The 13,820-nt window shown below is 40.0% G+C and overlaps 1 long non-coding RNA gene across 1 annotated transcript in view; it reads right to left on the reverse strand.

The window, feature by feature from the left end:
- Positions 1 to 5,879, reverse strand: part of LOC121034891 (uncharacterized) — a 119,907-nt gene extending 114,028 nt beyond the window's left edge. Inside the window, exon 1 of the long non-coding RNA XR_005792657.1 lies at positions 5,717 to 5,879. This is a non-coding gene — a long non-coding RNA (uncharacterized LOC121034891). The remainder of the gene's footprint in view (positions 1 to 5,716) is intronic.
- Positions 5,880 to 13,820: the final 7,941 nt, after the last annotated feature.

The following is a 13,820-nucleotide window of genomic DNA, read 5'->3' on the forward strand; positions in this document are numbered from 1 at the left end:
GTTGATTCAACATTATAAAATCTATTAAGATATTTTATCATATTGTCATATTTAAGGATAAAAGTAATCTCAATAGATGCAGGAAAAAATACCCAGCACAGTTTAACCTCTATTTGTGAGTAACAATGTCAATTCTTAAGAGGACAGTAACTTTTTTTTTCTAACACACATTTCAGCTTTAGTGAGGTATAACTATTTTATAACTATTTATTTTATAAATAAAACTCTACATATTTAAAGTGTAAAGAGTGATGATTTGATATACATATACATTGTTAAATGATTACAACAATCAAGTTAACTAACACATCTATTACTTTGTATAGTTATTCTTTGTGTGTGTGTGGTAAGAACAGGTAAAGCTACTCTCTTAACTAATTTCAAGTATACAATATAGTATTAACTATAGTCACCATGCTGTACATTAGATGCCCAGAACTTAATCTTTTTATAACTGGAAGTGTGTACTCTGTGACCAACATCGCCCCATTTCCCCCACCTCCCACCGCTGGCAACTACCAATCTACTATTTCTTTTATTTATTTATTTATTTAAATTTTTTCTTACATTTATTTATTTATTTTTGAGAAACAGAGACAGAGCGCAAGCAGGGAATGGGCAGAGAGGGAAGGAGACACAGAATCCGAAGCAGGCTCCAGGATCCAAGCTGTCAGCACACAGCCCAACGCAGGGCTCAAACTCACAAACTGTGAAATCATGACCTGAGCTGGAGTCAGATGTTCAACTGACTGAGCCACCCAGGCACCCCTCTTTTATTTTTATTTTTTAATTTTAAGTAGGTTCAACACCCAACGCGGGTCTTAAACTCACAACGCTGAGATCAAGAGTTGCATGCTCCACAGACTGAGCCAGCCAGGCATCCCTCTCTATTTCTTTGAGTTCAACTGTTTTGTATTTGTTTTTTAGATCCCACATGTAAGTGAGATAATACAGTATTTGTCTTTTTCTCTCTGGTTTATTTCACTGAGCATAATGTCTTCTTAGGTTTGTCCATGTGGTCACAAATGGGAAGATTTCATCCTTTCTCATGGCTGAATTATATTCTATTATATATAATAGATATGATGTATTTTATGATATTATATTATTATGTTATATAAATATATAATTATATATGTACTATATTATATATGTAATATATCACATTTTCCTTATCCATTCATCCATCCATGTACACTTAGATTGTTTGTATATCTTGGCTATAGTAAATAATACTGCAATAAACATGAGAGTGCAGATATTTCTTTCTGATTTTGTTTCCTTCAGATACGCATCCAGAAGCAGGACTGCTGGATAATATAGTTCTATGGTTAGTTATTTGAAGATTGTCCATACTCTTTTCCATAATGACTGTATCAATTTACATACTTAATTGGTAGAGAAACATGAAATATTCATAGACAGAAATACTCAATCTATTAAAGATATTGATTCTCCCTAAATTAATAGATTTAATGCAGTATCAATCAACATCTCTGTAAGATGTGTGTGTGTGTGTGTGTGTGTGTGTGTGTGTGTGTGTGTAATTGACAAGCTAATTCTGAAATTTATATTAAAAGACAAAAAGAAACTAAGATACTCCTGAAAAACAAACACGACAGGGGAATTTGCCTAGGGACAGAGTAGGACTTGTTTGAAGTTCTACTAATTAAGGCTCTTTAGATTGCTGCAGCTATAGGCAAACTAATGGAATCAAACAGAAAGTTAAGTGATGGGATAGGCATTTATATAAGCAATATACAACAAAAATGACACTGCAGAACAGAGATGGAAAGGATGGATAAATACATGGAACCTGCCATTGGAAAAATAAAAGAACATGTTTCCTTATACTACATGTAAAAATTAATTTAAAAATTAAATTTTAGAAAAGGGGAATATATATGTGACTTTGAAGTGTAAAAATATGAAAAAAGATAAATAAGTACAAATCAAAAAGGGAAAGACTGATAAAGCTAATTACATTTTTTAAATTAAGAAGCTATGTTCATCAATAGCATAAAGAAAGTGAAACTACAGCTTGCCACACATTTGGAAAAGGTATCTGAGGCATTTAACAACAATAAAAAGCATTAGTATCTAAAATATATTGATTAGGGGCACCTAGCTCAGTCGGTTAAGTGTCCAACTAAAGTGTCAAGTCACGATCTTGCGGTTCGCGAGTTCTAGCCCTGCGTCGGGCTCTGTGCTGACAGCTCAGAGCCTGGAGCCTGCTTCAGATTCTGTGTCTCTGTCTCTCTCTGCCTCTTCCCATGCTTGCACTCTGCCTCTCTCAAAAATAAACATTAAAATTTAATTAATTAAAAAATAAAATATATTGATTATAGAGCATGTAGCTACATGTAATAATGAACAAAGTTGTGGGTAGATATTTCATGGAAGCAGAAACATAAGAACCAATAAACATTTTTTTTTTCCAACGTTTATTTATTTTGGGGATAGAGAGAGACAGAGCATGAACGGGAGAGGGGCAGAGAGAGAGGAAGACACAGAATTGGAAACAGGCTCCAGGCTCTGAGCCATCAGCCCAGAGCCTGACGCGGGGCTCGAACTCACGGACCGCAAGATCGTGACCTGGCTGAAGTTGGACGCTTAACCGACTACGCCACCCAGGCGCCCCCCAATAAACATTTTTTAAAATGCCCATTTAAAAAGGAAATGCCAAACAATACAGCATAACAATTTGCATTGGAAATGTCTAATAATATTGATTGTTGTAAAGGGCATAGAGCGACAGCAACTCTCATATCATGCCAATTGAATGTAAATTGATCCAAACACAGTGAAAGTACACTGGTATTAACTCCCAAATTTTAAAAGCCCTAAATTCAGCAATTATATTTCTAGGAATATCGCCTAGGAGAAACTTGTGCATATAGAGTAGGAGACATTCTATTCAGATGTTTCCAGCAACACTGATTTTACTAGCAATAAACCATGAACATTTCCAATTCCTGTAATCAGTAGAATGGATACATTGCAGTACAGTCATTATATGGAATATTATACAGCAGAAAGAAAAAAGTAGTGCAAAATTCAACATAGATTAATTTAAAACCATAAGATTGATTGCAAGTAGTAATTCATGAGGAAATACATATAGTATGATTCCATTTATGTAAAGGTATAAAACAGATACAGTAAACAGAGGCATACATTTGTAGAGAATTCAGTACAGAAGAACAAGGGATAGTTAATAAATAAAAATAAGGGACAGTTAACAAGGGATTTGTTAATAATAAAAACAAAATTCAGAATAGTGGTTAACCTCTGGAAGCTGAGAGCGGGATAATGGAATGCATACAGGGAAAGGCACACAGGCAGCTTGAACGGTTCTGTAATGTTCTAATTTTGAAGTCGGATGGAGTATACACGGTTGTTTTCTTAATGCTCCTTTATCTATTTTTTTAATTTTTTATTATTTATTTTAGAGATAGAGACAAAGTGTGAGCAGGGGAGAAGCAGAGAGAGAGGGAGACACAGAATCTGAAGCAGGCTCCAGACTCTGAGCTATCAGCACAGAGCCCGACTTGGGGCTCAAACTCATGAACCATGAGATCATGTCCTGAGCTGAAGTGGACCCAGGTGCCCCATCCTTTATCTATTCTACCTATCTATCTTCTCTATATTATCTATCATCTATCTACAACACACATTAGATATACATCTTGTATACATGACATAGAATATTTCATAAGAAAAAAAACAAACAAAAAATTATGTAGGAACTTGACAGCAAATAGAAAAATGATAAAGGAAAATCCAGAAAAAGTAGCATGAACAAAGGTATAAACATGTAAAAAGCATTTATGTATGTTTGTACTTTTGAAGACTGACACCTAGTACAAGTATATATTCTTGAGCTTAAAGTTTCAGAGTCAACTGAAAGCAGATGAAGCCATCACTGGTTAGATATGTGCCCCTTTGGGTAGTCAACTGAAGATGAGCTCCCCTGTCTTGTTTCCCCTTTCCCAGATATCTAGGCATGTGTTAGGTACAATCTATATTCTGCTCTCAGGGGAAAGAGAACATCTTAAGAGGGGTGGAAGTGAGTTGAGGCTGGAGGAGCTCTAGTTTGTTTGACGGAAGAACATAGGGCAAGATAAAGGACGCCTAGCTCAGGTTGACATTAATAATGTGTCACCAGTGCTGACTGCCATGCTTGGCACATAGTTATGCTCAATAAACATTTGGGGGAATGAATGAATGAATGGAGCCTTTGACAATGAGGCGTCCTGGGAACACTTCTCCTTTGTTAAGACTGTCTTGTTCTCTTTTCTTTTTTTGGCTATTCTCACTGTGGCTAGAGAAACTTTATAACTTTTTTCCCCTTTCCTTTTCAGTAGCCAGTAGGGGTGGGAAGACTTGAAGAGGTCCAAGACAAACTGTGAATGGCCTTGATTTCCAATGGTCCTCACAGAGTGCTGACAGATGTCTGACATGAGAGCGAGATTGGAGAAGCTGCCAGCTGGGGCCAGGAGCCAACCTCCTTTTCTGAGGAAATCTCCATAGATGGTGGTAGATCAGATGCCACTGCGTGCAAACTCTGGGCTCTTTCTTCCCTCCACTTTACCCTTATTTGTCCACTGCACATCTACTTTCATCCCCTACCTAATCATTCTCTTTTGCTTATGCTTCTAAAATGAGCCCTTTATGTGCCTCTGCTTGGGTTAGTTTCTTCTTGCACTCTTTGGACCATTGTTTCTCCTCTTGGCTGGGAGGATACACAAGAAACTGGGGGCATGGCTGAGACAACATGACTTGATTATAAATCTCATGCTTTTGAGAGTTCAATTTTTCCTCTCATAGTGTAATTTCTCTCTAGATTTACTTTCTTTTTAAAAATGTTATTATAATCATTCTTTAATAAAAATATGATACAAGCTCAGTATAGGTGAAATTCAGAGAGATATAAAAGATATAAACCTATAAAAATCATCCAGAGATAACAGTTGTTACACGTATTTGGGGGAATACTATTCTAGTCTCCTTCTGTTTGATTTCTGCCTGTTGGAAATTAAGGAAATAAATTGGAAATTTATTTTGGAAATAAATTCCCCCTTTCCAGGTTATAACAAGCACTGGAAAGAGAAACAAGGTGTCAAATGTGGAGGTAATAATAACAGAGGCTTAATAATTTCAAACTTGTGGGTGTCCTTTCTAGGGCAAGATTAGAGAATGTAGCTGACATCTCATGTTAAAAAGAGGTCCTCCTAATAACCCATTTGCCACACCTATGCCCTCAGATCTACTGTGGGGAGAATTATGTCGGACTGTACTCACCTAGTCAGCTCTATGGAAAATATGCCTACCTCACAAACAAAGAATGTAAAGCAGAGGAAAAAGAGTGAATCATGGAAATCTGGGCTCAGCTCTAGGAGGTTGACCCTAAGCACTTCTGTAGGTGTTCTTAGCAACTGGAAGCAGGAAAACCAAAGAGAAACCCAAGCTCTTCTTTCAAATCTACAAGGCAGAGATAAAGTGGCCTCACCCATTAGTACAAGTTTCTGTTTGTAGTAGGAAGGATCAAATCAGAGAAACAGAAACCATACCCATAAGTTTAGCAGAGAGAATTTAATAGAGGGAATTGAGAAGGAAAAAGGAAAACAAAAAGAAATAGGTTATAAAGGAGTAACTTCAAGAAGCAGGTAACAAGGTATAAGGAACAAAGAAAGGAGGTTAGGATTATCCATACCTCGAAGCATAAAGTGGTCCTGTGGGTACCAGCCAGCAGATATTGGGATATCAGGAGCTTGCAAAAGGAATTTCACAGAGCTATGACTTAGATCTCCAAGAAGTACAGTCTGGCTGGAGCTGGTCTTTCTAAGGGTTCGTGACAGAACTGGTTCTTCGTGCTGGGGAGAGTCTGGAAGCTAGAGCTAACTGCCACTACACGGGGAGGAGTCACTCCTCAAGCCAGGCTGGTGAGAAAAGTAAGTAATCCAGAGGAATAAGCCCCTTCACTCTCCTCCAGACCAAGGCTATTTCTAGAACCTAATGGGAGGAGAAGTGGCAAAGGAGGGATGTGGTTTGCAAAGCCTAGTCCCCAGAATCACAGTACGGAGCATAGATAGGTGCTTTGGAGTGAAGACTCACTAAGAGATTGGGACACAGCCAAATGGACATGAAGGTCAGTGATGTAGCCACTCTGCAGAAATAAGATGGACCCCCCACCCAAAATGTGGCTGAGATGTAGAGACTGACGACACAAGATACACTACTTGCACACACTGAGAAGCTTTGAAAAGACTTATTACTCATATACTTACTTTTCTGGGGAGAGCAAGGTAGGCTCCCCAGCTGGTCTGGAAATGAGCTCCAGAGTACAGTAAAAGGCGACTGGTGTGGGTTTGTTATTGTGGCCCAGGAATAGGCCGGGGTGAGGGCTACCCTATGTGAGCAGGGCTTTGATTGGTTGGAATCTGCCAGTGTACCCACAGGAGGCAGCATCAGCTTTCTTACCAGCTTGCTTAGATGTGGAGCAGATGGGAAAGAGGGAAGGCTGAGACTTAAGAGCCATTATCAAACATCAAAAAATGGAGTCAGATACTTCATTACACTCAGAAAACAAAATAGCCACTTTTCCTCCTGAAATGGTTGAAAGTGCTCCTGTTGGCATTCTCCAAGTTGAGAATGTTTACAGGTCGATGGTGGAATGGAAGAAGGGGAAAGATTCCCTCTTCCAGCACCCAACTCGAGTACCTGCTCTACGTCGCAACTGGGAGCTTCTACTCCTTACATAATATATTCTGAACATCTTATCAGGTTATCCACTGTTCTTATAACATAATAGCTTTTGATAGCTGCCTGCTATCCCATCTTTGGTTATTTGGATAAACTATGCTTTATATTATACTAGTTCCCCAAATGATAGGCATTTCGACTGTTTCCGGGCTTTTTTTTTTTTTTAGTTTATTTGTTTATTTTGAGAAAGAGAGAAAGAGCATGAGTGGGGCAGGGGCAGGGGCAGGGGCAGAGAGAGAGAGAGAGAGAGAGAGAGAGACATGACAGAGACATGAGAGAGAAGCCCAAGCAGGCTCCTTGCTCTCAGTGCAGAGCCAACTCGGGGCTCAAATTCAGGAACCATGAGATCATAACCTGAGCCAAAACTAAGAGTCAGATGCTTAACTGACTAAGCCACCCAGGTGCTCCTATTTTTAATAACTACCAACACTGGTACCATATAAGAACTTTTTTATACATATATGTGTATGTAAATGTGAAAATAAATCTGAGCATTCCCCTAAAAATAAGATTTTTGAAGTAAAGGAAAGATACAATTTAACTTTTTTACAAATTCTTTCCCACCCCCTCCCCCCACCAAAAAAAGGCTACTGATTTAAATTCTCAACCAGTGTTCCTCTTTGGAAATTATCTTGCCATGATTGGTTATTTTTTATATTTTTAAATATTTCCATTTTAATGGGGAAAATCATTCTACAATTTTATGTTTAGTTCTTTAAACACATAGACTTTCTAATGTTAAAGATCACATTTGTGTTATCTGTTGATAAGATTTGATGCTTAAGGTGTAGAATCACAGAATTTTAGTTCTTTGGCCTTTATATTAAAGCAGAGGCACTCTTAACCACTCTTTAAATGACATTTTGTTTCTAGAAAGAAAAAGTTAATGGTTTGAATAACTTTTCAAAGGGATCATGTATAAAACTCGAGAGAACTTTTAAACTAATTAAATGTAACACTCAAATTCAATATACTTCCCTCTGTATTTTCCATACAGATAGGTTTACTGGGAAATCTGATGGGCTATCAGGAATATTAAATAGCTAGCTGAAATGGGTTGACATGAGCCAGGTTTGTATATCAATTGGGTGCCTCTATCTTTTTATACCATTTTTTTATTGATCTTTAAGGCAACTTGACATAGCCTGCCTTCTTGATCCTCATCCTTAAGATATTTTTTTTTTTTCCCCAGATGAGTTTGCACTTCTTATCATAGACTCCCATAGGATCTTGACTTCCTGCACTGGACACAATGCTTTTATAATAATTTGTTTATTTCTGCTGCCTCTGCTAGACCGTAAGTCTAAACACAAGCCATGGCCATGTCTGCTTTGCTCAATGCATATAGCACAAGGGGTGGTGCATGTCATAAACTCTCAAATCTGTGATAAGTTATTGCTTTGTAAAACAAAGCACAACTTTCTCTTCTACAAAAGTGTTGAGGACTATTGAGCTGTTGTACATATTTAAAAGTACTGAGGTGCCTGGGTGGCTCAGTCAGTTAAGTGACTGGCTCTTGGTTTCAGCTCAAGTCAAGATTTCACAGTTTGTGAGTTCGACCCCCACATCAGACTGTGCTGACAGCAGGGAACCTGCCTGAGATTCTCTCTTCTCTCTGTTTCTCCCCTGCTTTCTCACTCTCTCTCTCAAAGGAAATAAATATTTTTAAAAAAAATAAATAAAAGTACTGTAAAATTCCACTTACAATGTGGTAGGAAGAATGATTTCCAGATAACTCACTTTTACATTTATGTAACTTAGTTTCATTTGGGTTCCCTGCCTGAATGTCCTCCTCCTTCCCCAGTCCCTTGACCTGTGCATTTCCATGGCTATGGAAATCAAAGGCCTAACAAAAATATTCAACACACACCCAGAGGCTCATTCCTTGGGGCCTCATCTGCCTCCTTGAGCTCCTTCTTTCCCTGGTCTCTGTTTCTCTGATAACATGCATGATGTCAATCTGAATGAGAAACTCGGCCCTGTCTTCAGGTGCCATTTTAAAATCTCGTTCACACAAGGCAACCACTGAATCAGCGGAGTTTACAGTTAGGATTTGTACCAGATTAATTCAATAAATGAAATCAAATATGCTAGTATCTCCATTTTTAAAATATCCTCACCACACTAAGGACTTCCACTCATCTTTCCTGAAATGCCTTTGTTCTCTTAGCTTCCTTTACACCAAAGAACCACAATCCATTCCTTCCCCATTCTTATGAAGACCCACTATGCCTTTTTTTCTCTGAAACCCTGAAATCAACCAACACCCAGGCCAGGTCCTTGGGATCTTTATTTCCATCACAGAGATGTATTAGGGAACTTCTGCCCGATAAAAGATAACTTACTCCCAAAGAGGAAACTGGTGCTTGTTGTTAAAACCATAATATTTAGCCAGACTAGTTACATTTACATATACTACATCTAAAATCTAGGAATGTTTACGTATGTGCAGCTCAGTAACTGCCCCTCTATTCTTCCATAAACCGCTGGGCATGCCTACATTATCATCTGGAGAAAGCAGAGAGGGCTGGCTTCTCTTTACCCTTTCAGAATGTGAATCACAGACAAGGTCCAGAACACCACACCTTCAATGCCACAGTAAGTTGTGAGAAGGGCAGATGCAGAGCATTTTGCTGAGAATTGCAAAAATCAAGGAAGTACTGAAGAAGTGCAAGTGCAAAAGTCATTAATTTTCAAACCAGTAAGAACTAGTCTGGAATTTGAAAAAGATGATGTGAAATACAACAAACTTATCGGATACATCCCCTTAAGTATACCAGAACAACCTCGCCATCATTCCTGAATGACTGATGTAGGTGATACAGGACAAGGTTTGTCAAAAAAAAAAAAAAAAAAAAAGTTAACATTCCACTGAAGTATAACAAACAGGAAAGTGTACAAATCACCCGTGCACAGCTTGATCTACGTTCACAAACTGCGTATGTACCCATAACCAGCAGCCAGCTGAGAGAACATTTCCATCCACCCAGAAGTCTTCCTCTTATGCCCTTCCAGTATGCTCCAAGGGTAATCATTCTCCTGACTTCTGATAAACAGCTTCGATTTTGCCTGTTGTTAACCTTTATATTGATGGAATCACGTGGCATGTCCTCTTTGGGGTCTGGCTTCCTGAGCTCAACATTATGTTTGTGAGATTCTTCCTTCCTTTTTTTGGCTTACTGTGTATCATCAGTATTATTTAATATTAGCTTCATAGTATAAATAGCATATATTGAATTGAAACATTGAATTCCTTCTGTTGGAATATATTTATCTTTTTTCTGTTTGCATTTTTCTTTTTATTTAAAAAAATTCAAAACCACAGAAAACATAAATCATCTATAATCCCAATACACACACATACATACACACTCTACTGTTCTGCCCAGGGAGTGTAACTGACTTCAGTTGTGTTCTATTCTACAGGTTCTAAGTTTTAAACGACCTCCTCTTCCTTCCTCCTCCTTCTCTCTCTTTCTCTCCCCACCATACTCCTTGGGCCATTCTGTGTTCAGTGAGATCCAGGATTATGAATGGTTCACCCTGGATCTCCCTATAGTTGGGTAACTGGAAGCCAGAAGGACAAGCTTCCTTCTCCCATCAGGATGATATAGACTGAGGAACAATTTTACCATAGGAAAGGGGGTGCTACTACCAGACAAAGGGGGTTGTACAATCAGAATGGACAAGAGAAAAATATGGTCACCACAGGGTGCCAGGCTCAGGGTGCATCGTCGCTAATATAGAAATTATGTCTTAGTTTGTGTCCCTACAACAACTGAATGAGTTAGAAATGGAGACTTTTAGTCAGTTCCACACCTAATGTCTAGATCTGAGGGATGTCTCTTGTTTAATACAAATACATTTTTAGCAGGATTTACAGAAAGCTTGGCATGGCTCAAATTCAGTTGCTAGGAAGTCAACCTTGGCAGCATTACATCCAAGGAAGGAAAGGGGATGGGCTGTGTGCCACAGGACTGAAACCCAAGTAGATTAGCTAGCTAGCCCAGGGCAGCGCCCCCAGCCTTGGCCCTAGAGGAGGCTCAAGGCATGGACAGCTTCCCTGGATACCCATGTGCCAATAAGAGTGGGAGCCTGGGCTTGCCTACTGAGACGTGTATCCAGGCTTTCCAGCTGGCAGAGTGCTACCTGTATACTTGTCTAAGTACCCCACCTCATCAGAGTGCTATCTCTGGGAGATGACAGCCTTGATTGGATGAATGAAGGTGGGATGAGAAGGAAGAATAATCCGAGTTTTTCTGGCATTACCATTGCTGGTAGTAGACAGTCCTTCACTGGTACAATTATTGCACAGGCTGCTATTTGTCCACGTTTTCAGATAACCAGATTAGGCTTTTCTTTCCAAGGATACTGTTGTGCATCTTCTGGATACAGAGACCTAGTAATATGTCGACCCCTTTAACACAGAGTGTTCTTGGTACTGGCTTGGAGACTTAAGTCACTGTCTCCTGGATATTTATAGTGGAAGACTGAAATAGAATGAAAGCCCCTGCTGCTGTGCTAATTTTAAGAATTGTGGAATCACACTATATTTGAAGGATGAGGAATCCCCATTCATTCACATATCTAATGTGATAGATAGTGTCATTGTTTACTTTATGTGTTAACGTGGCTGGGTCACAGTACCCAGATATTTTGTCAAACGTTATTCTAGATGTTTCTGTGAAAATATTCTTCAGATGAGAGTAGCATTAAAATCATTAGAATTTGAGTAAAACGGAGTAAGAGCCAGAATGAGGGTGGGCCTCATCAAATCAGTTGAAGGCTGTCAGAAAAAGACTAACCTTTCCCGAGGAAGAGGGAACTCCATCAGCAGACTGCATTTGGACTCAAGCTGCAACATCAACTCTTCCCCAGGTCTCCAGCCTGCCAGCCCACTCTTCGGATTTTAGTCTTGCCAGCCTCTACAATCACAGGAGCCAATTCCTTAAACTCTCTCCCTCTCTCTCTCTCTCTCCTTCTGATTTGTTCTATTTTTCCAGAGAACTCTGACTCAGAGAGAGAGTGACAGGGCCTAAATACTGAGAACTCATCTAAGAGGCCCAGCAGAATCATTTCATCTCATCCTTAGAACATGCCTGCCTTAGGTACTGATACTCATCTAATTTGACAATGAGAAGCTGGAGGTAGGAAAATTAAATACCTTGTCCAAGTTTATAGACAGTGGCAGATCTGCATTCTAATTATGGGATGTGTGCCTCCAAAGTTCAAGCTCACTTTTCTACAGTGTCCCAATGCCTTTGAGGGACTCAACACGTATTTGACTCATTCATTCTGCTTTACACCTGACCACCCTGGCCATTCAGAGCAAAAGCAAATGCTGCCTACTCTCTCCACACACACACACACCCAGATCAACTCTGTTCACACCAGGGGCATTCTTCCCAGCTGCAGCTCTGGCCTGGAGTTTGTTCACACAGCCTGGTGCTAATAGAGATTCCAGAAGCTCCTGGCTTCACGGACAACATCAGAGTCAAAAGAATGCAAAATAGAAGCAGTGAATATTTTCCAGAGGAAAATGGGCTCCCTGCTTGAGCAGACCTTGCTTGACCTCTTGAGCAGGGGCAGAATGTGGGAATATGGCTAAGAGAGACAGAACTGAGGTGCCCCAAGCTGCCATGGAAACATGGGAAGGTGTTCCACTGGAGAATTGTTACACCTTTTCTGATCTCTCCCCGGATTTATTGAGCAAGCCAGTGTAGATAATTTGCATAATTTAACTCATCCAATCAACATATTTCCTGAGCATGCATCATTTGTCAAATGTCACGCATCACGCCAGAGAGATGATGGAGAATAAGAAAACCCTGCTTACCAGTCACTAAAGTCTCTTTCTCTGGTGAGGAACACAGGAAAATAGCCAGGCAATGACAACACGTTGCGATAGGTGTAATGGAAGAAGGGAAGTGTGCTGTGGAGGCACAGGATGGCCACAGCAACAAATGCCATTGCATGTGAGTCCAGGAAGGCCTTCTGGAGGAGGTGATATCTAAGCCAAGACCTGAGGAAATGAATTCTATAGTAATAGAGATGAGAATGGAAAGAACAGTTTTCTGGATAAACTGAAAATGTGCTGAGGGTGGAGGGCTACATCTCAGAATGCTCAAGACAATTGCAAAGAATTCAAGTGTGACTTAGGTAAGATATCAGGGTGGGGCAGCATGTCATGAGTATCAGGAGGTGATGTATGGGGGATATTGTTTGAAGCCAATTCAGCAAACTGATTAAAGCCATGGTCTATAACAAAGTTGGGCTCAAGAAGCAATAAGGAGAAAAGAGGGGGAAATGATGGAAAGCATGAGGAGAACACAATTTGCTTTTCTCACCTGTGGGCGCTGGTGTGCATTTGGCTTCCATTCCTCACTGACAGGCATCCCCTGTTTGGGAGCTCACTTCCTCAGCTGTAAATGGATAACAGCCCTGCCTGTGCACCTCATAGATAGTTATGAAGATCAAATCCTCAGTGCCTGGGAAATGGCTGTGCCCTTCCTGCTCCACTCCCCCCTTGGAAGTCTCCAGCTCAGGAGGGAGAGCCCCTCAGTGCCTCAATACCTGGAGGCTTTACTCTTCAGAAGCCAAGAGATTCTTTTCCTGACAGTGTTCCCCTCGGAATATTCTGAGTCTTTAACCCATTGGGCAAGGTCACTAGGCTCTTCTGTTCATTGTGCTCATGAACCTGATACTATCTATGGCCATGCAGAATTCCAAATCTGGCTTGGGAAAAACAAAATGAAGTCAAACAAACAAAGCAAACAAAATAACATGATTCCCTCTACTCGTCTGTAAATTTGGTCACCATGCCAGCCCTACGACCACTAACACAAGGTTAATGAGAAAGACCTGAGACTTGAATATGGTTTCAGGCATCTGTGCCTTTGCACTGGCTCTTCCCACTGTGCACACTTCATGTTTCTGATCCTATTCCTGACATATTCCTGCACTCATTTGCAGGCCTCCCTCCCCTGGGAAGCCTTTCCTGACACTTGGTGCAGTTGTAGTTGGGATTCCTCCTCTATGTATCCACAGCAGACTGT

The sequence above is a fragment of the Herpailurus yagouaroundi genome, unplaced genomic scaffold (genome assembly GCF_014898765.1).
Source record: "Herpailurus yagouaroundi ecotype Mexico unplaced genomic scaffold, PumYag 160, whole genome shotgun sequence".
Lineage (NCBI taxonomy): Eukaryota > Metazoa > Chordata > Mammalia > Carnivora > Felidae > Herpailurus > Herpailurus yagouaroundi.